Raw genomic sequence first — 6,149 nt, forward strand, 5'->3', positions numbered from 1 at the left:
AAAAGCATTTATTGATAATAAAACAATTTTGGCTGTGTTCTTCCTCTATGAAATTGCTGGCTTGCTGGAATGGTCCAAACAGTAGCAGGAAGCAATAAAAGGCAAAGGCACCGGGGACCATTAGCATCTCAGATGTAGCTCATGCTCAGAAGCCTCCTATCTGCTGATGAGTAGCAAGAAAAATCTGAGTGGGAAAAAAAACAAACAACACAAAACAAAACCAGAGAGCTTTCTGTTGATATTGACAAGTGGTAGGATTTCCACTTGTCTCTTGAGCTACAGAGGAAAAGAAATCACACACACACACATTGATTGAAAGTGGGACCATCTCTTACTGACTTTTTCCATATTCCAGAGCTGGAGATAAGGCTATGGGTTAATTAACTAATTAAATAATGAACTATTGTAACTACTTCAAATAGGAAATATCACAGTACTGTTTGTAAGTACTTGCAATGGCTTGATTTTTGTCTTCTTATTACAAATTTAAAATATCTCCCTAATTATTTTTTTTAGAATTAAGGTTTTAATTAGATTTACTTACATATAATTGAAAACTCTCCCTGAGAGATAGCCTTGTTAAGGAAAATATGGTGTGTCTATTTGCATGCAAGTACCCAAGGGGCACAGTATTTGTTGCTGGAACATGATGTTCATACATGAAAGGGTGTTTTCTGTTGATACACTCATGGATATGTGGCTGACTAAATCTACATATGGCATACACACATTTTCCAAGCTAATCACACTTACAATTTGATTCTGGAGCATCAGCTGATCATGCAAGATCTGGCTGCATTGGGAGTTTTTTTTTTCTTGTGAAAATACCATACAGATGGGTTACAATTACACCGGCAAGATAATGAGTACATTTCTTATCAAGCATTGTTACCTCCTCCTTTGTTTCCCCTTCCTACTCCTATCCCTGCCCATCTCCCCCTGTCCCCCCCCCCATTGGGAGTTTTCTATAAACTGTCCTTTCACAGTACATAATGGTGCAGGATTTTAATTCAAAACAAAAAGAGTACAATAAGACCATTACATTTCTGGCCATCATGATGGCTCATGCCTATAATCATAGCTACCTCGAAGATGCAGAAAGGAAACTCACTGCCAGAGGCCGGGTATATGCAAAATATGGGAGATCTTATTGGAAAGAACTAAAGCAAATACAGAACTGGGGGACATAAATATTGCAAAAAAAAAAAAAAGACCAGCACTCCACCATGACAATTCTCATCTCCACCTTCCCAGTGGTCCCATCTACGCTGTACACTTGTGTGTCTCTGACATTCTTTCTGCTTGAATGGTCTCTGTAGTCTAATGGTAGCTGATTTTACTTTCCATCTTTTCTGGACAATTGGATTGTCCTGATAATAGACTAAGAAGTCTTTCTGGCCTCTTATTCTTCATAACTTTCCATGGGGCCAAAGAAGATGCCTTCTACTATTAGAAGATATAAAATAAATCCACACTGGAAATTTTATCCTTTCGCTGACAGAACTTAAATCTGAGACCAACTTGAAGCCATACACTGTAACAGAGTATTCTGTAATGTGGTAGTTACTATTTCTATTTGGATGTTCAATAATCTTGGCAATAGAGCTATTGACTTAGCTTTCCAACTCCTCCTCTGTGCTGAAAATTCAACACTGGGAGTAGTGATGATTTAGTTGTCCTTCAGAAAAGTCTCTTTTCTGGCTAATGTACAGAGCATCTTGCTTTGGCATGCTTGCTTATTTAAGAATCATCATCTAGAGAAAGAGTTCCTAATAACCACCTCAACAATTTTAAAATATGATTGTAACTTGTTCACTTTCTAAAGGACAAAAATACATCTGATTAGGTCAACAAGCCTAGTAAACAAATCTCAACCTTGATATGAAATTTCATTTCTTACTTTGGAGAATGGTAAAGTGATATTTGTTTTGAGTTTTGTCTTACTATATTTTATATTATAGAAGACTACATATGGTAAGCCTCCTGAAGAACTTTCCTCACAGGTTTTATTTAAGTCTATGCATATTGTCCATTGTATACCATTTGTCCGAAATCTAACCCTTTGGTTTTAGCTTCCTCTACTAAGCCTATGTGCTACCGTCTCATTCATAGACACATAACACTACTTGATTCTCCTCCAATATACAAGATTCAAGTTTGTGTTTACTGGTTTCTTGTTATAAGATGGCTACTATTTTAATTATATGTATCAACTCTACCTTCACAACAAGCCTGTGATTTAGGCAATAATATTATTTCCACCTTCTGCAAAAGAAGTTGAGATTAAGCAACTTCACATCTACCAAATGAAGAAGCTAGGGTTCAAATTAAGAACTCTTGCGTTCCAAGGCAGTAAGCAACTACTTTCCGACATCACCCCAAGCAGACTCTTTCAGGTGGCAAATCTATAATTCTTCAGTCAAAAGAGTGTATGTTGTCTGGAATGATATAATTTGGAGACCCAGAAGTTAACCAGCTGACCTGGTCCCCACTGTTTAAATAATTTTTATGCTTGTTTCTCTGCTTCTTGGATTTGTTACTCTGTTATTTTTCCTCATTATAGGAATTGCTATTTCAGTGTAAGTGCTGTTTGATTTGGAAACCATTCTCATGACTAAATATTTGTTTGCCTGGTAAGAGCTTAGGGTAGCACACTGCTGCCAGTGGATGCTCAATAAAGATTAATGGATGGCCATGCACGCCTGTGTAGGAGTGGTGTGCTAAGAACCTGCTCAGATCTTAAGTGACCAGCCATCCCTCCTCACCACACACAAAACAACAATGTGGGGGTGGGGGGAAATCACAGGACTGCCACTCAACCTGGTCTTGGGTTTCCAGATTAAATTGTATCAAGTGAATGATCCCCAAGGCTGAGATACAAGAATGGGGAGTTTTTCTTTACTTTTCTTTTTTGAAAGAAATTGTTGAGAGATATGCTGTCAAAATGAGATTCCAGGGTTTTTTCCAAGATGAATATCAAATATGAGAGAAAACTTGCTTCTCTGATGAGGAATGCAGAGAACCAAATATTTTTTAATTGACACATTTTTCTATTATTATATACATGTAAAGAGGATGAGTAATATGCCATATCAGATGGTTTATTCAAACTGTCAGAACAAGAGCTGAAGCATGAGTAACTCTCCAAGGAACCTTCTGTGAAATTTGAGCAATAGAAAATGACAGTAAGCCATCATATGTTCATTTACTACCATGACATGGGTGAAAATCTTGGGGACCAAAAAAGTCTTGGTGGAATATTTTCTAGAGGAGAAGTAGACCAATAGCTTAAGCCCATTGGACTCAAAGCCCAGTGTCCACGCACTACCTAGCTCTCTGCCTCAACCTTCTCATTGGCAACCATTCCAATTCTCACATTTGCATGTGAGAAGGCCTTTTCCTAAGAAGGTGGACCTTGAAGCATTTGATGAGAATTTATTTATGTAACTCTACCCTTAAAAATACATTTTCAGAATCTTCTCCTCGAACTTCCCTTAGTGAAAATGGGAACCTTATGAATTTGGATAATTCAGTATGACAGAGAAGAGTCTATTCAACTGGCTACATTACCTTCCAAGGCTTGCACCATATGAAAGCATGTTCTCCTGCACAAAGAGAAGGCCTTTTGAGAAAGTGTGTTAGGAACACAGGTAGGATAGGCCGGGAGAGATCCTACTTTATGTTTGCTGATTCAAAATGTGAAGCTAAGGTAGCTCATGCAAACAAAGATATTTACAGAGCCCTAAGTATAATGAGGTTCGGGGTATAGGTGCTCATTTATAAAGTCCTTATCCATGAATAGAGGTTAAAGGTGGAGAAGGGCTATTTTCCAGTAGCAAGAAGTGGGTCTGTATCAACATCCAGGTGGATAGATGGATAATGGGACCATTGCTGAGCTGCCCAGCAATGCCTTAGTGCCAACTCTCTCTCTCTCTCTCTCTGGGAAATACCTTAAGAGGCCAGCAGCGAACCATTCCATCAAGGAGTCTTTGTTTCCTTCTATCTGCTTGCTCATTTGACCTTAAGTCAGAGAAGGAAAGAAAGAACCCTAACTGGTGGGCTGAGGCAGTGTGGGACAGGCTGAGGGGGTGGGTAGAGGAAGCTGGAAGAGATATTCATGTTGTGGAGGCTACTGCGAGCGAGATCACAGGCTGCAGGGACGTGACTGTTTGCTTGTTGGAGTCTTTTTTGTTCTTGCCTCTCATTTCTGAAGCTCACCCTCATGTAATAAGTAACCCTCTTGCCAGCCATCCATCCCGTATTGACAAGCAAATGCCGCCCGCCTTTGATTGACACCCCTTGCTCGGGAATGCAGAAGTATGGTTCAGGAAAATGGTATTTCTCCTTATTTCTTTAAAGCCATTCTCAGGCGGGCCTGGTGTATCTGTTGGTGTCATAACTCGCCTAAGGTCTACTCTGGGGGCTCTGCTAATATTCTCAAGGCAAGCTCTCGCTCCTCCTTCTCTCCTGTCGTCCTATTTTTCCAGTTTCCTGTCCCTCAGTGTACTTGTGGGAGGGCCATGATGGCGCCTAGTTAACTCTTTCTGTATCTCAGACAACAGGCCTTGCCTAGCACTTGGGTAAATGCGACTAGCCTTACTTTTAACACTTGAACCGAAGGCATTCTGACCAGTGATGGTTTCTCTTGCAACCTCAAGTCCTATGACAGTATGCTCTGAACCACCGTAAGCTTGAGAGTCAAACTGACTGCTTATGAATCCTGGAGCCATTGTTCAGCCCTTATTTAAAAAAAAAAAAAAGTCAGTCCTCCTCCCTTTATTTGGTGGACATGTTCATTTAAAAATCACCCGGAAACAAACAAACAAACAACAACAAAAAACGCCCTTTGGGTTTTAAATACACCTTACTGTTCTCAAGGTAACAAACATCTTCATTTCGAAGGCTGGGGAAAGGGGAAAAAATCTTAAGGTTAAAAAAAATCGCATGTACCATCTGGAAAACTCTAAAGGGCTCTCTTTATGTTAAAAGTGGCATTTGGGGGGAGAGGAGGAGAAAGGGGAGGAAGCCGAAACACCTGAAGCACGGATCTTGGGACAATCCAGCAAAGAAAACATGATCCAGCCAGCTTCCTTTCAACTTTCGCCCCCCCCCCAACCCCCCCCCCCGCATCCCGCAATCAGGGGCTTCTCACACCGCGGGGGGTGGGGGACACACACGCAGGACCTCAGTGTGACCCTGGGAGTCTTGAGGACTGTGACCCCTCTGTCTCTTCCCTTCCCCCCGTTTCCCCCCCCCTCCCCCAAGTAGATCCAGCCTAAGGCACACAAGCCTTCGCGCTTGGGTTAGGCAAGGGAGTATTCAGCTTTTACTGTTGTTCATCCATGTGCAAAGGGTGGAGGGGGGGGGGAGAGGAGGAGGCCGAAAAAAAAATCCCACATTGTCAGAGTAATGCCAAACTCTCTCTGAGTGGGATGAGCAGAGCAGATGCTGCACGGAGATGCCAAAGCGGCTCCCCTTCCTCTGTGCCTCGGGTTCCTATAAATTGCTCCGGCGCGCGTTTGTCAGCCTCCTCTTCTGCTGGCAGGTGGTACCCAGGCAGGCTTCTGCCTTCAGTCTCCGCGGCGCTCGACTCCCGCGCGCGCAGCCGATCGCTAGCTCCCCGGCTCCGGCCCTGAGCGCAGCCCGCTGCGGACACACACCGCGAACCCCGGACCCGGGTCATCGCGTGTGCGCCCGGCACCACCACCACCGCCGCCGCCGCCACCACCACCACCCCGCGCCATCATAGGGGGCGCGCGGGGGAGGGGAGGGCACCCCAGCCCGTGCGGGGCTTTTGGCAGGGGGGCGGGGGTGAGTGCGCTTCTATTACAGTCGTGGTGATTGCGAAAGAGCCAGAAAAAGAAGAAGAAGAAGGCAAGGGGACTGGCGAAGTCCAAGGAATGAAAAGAAGGAGGAGGCATTAAAAAAAAAGAAAAGAAAAGAAAAAGACAACTTCGGGTGGAAAGTTGATGCGAACTGGCTCCGTCGGCAAAAACGGAAAAGTCGATCGCGGGCAGCAGCGGCGGCATAAAAGTGTGAGCCGGGCTGTCCTCTCCCCCGGCTCCGAGAGAGACTCCGAGCGAGCCACCGAGGCGGCGGCGGCAGGCCAGGCTGCGCCCTCCTCCGGGTGGCCCCCGCGCCGGTGCCCG

Source organism: Dipodomys ordii, unplaced genomic scaffold (assembly GCF_000151885.1).
Source record: "Dipodomys ordii isolate 6190 unplaced genomic scaffold, Dord_2.0 Scaffold24, whole genome shotgun sequence".
Lineage (NCBI taxonomy): Eukaryota > Metazoa > Chordata > Mammalia > Rodentia > Heteromyidae > Dipodomys > Dipodomys ordii.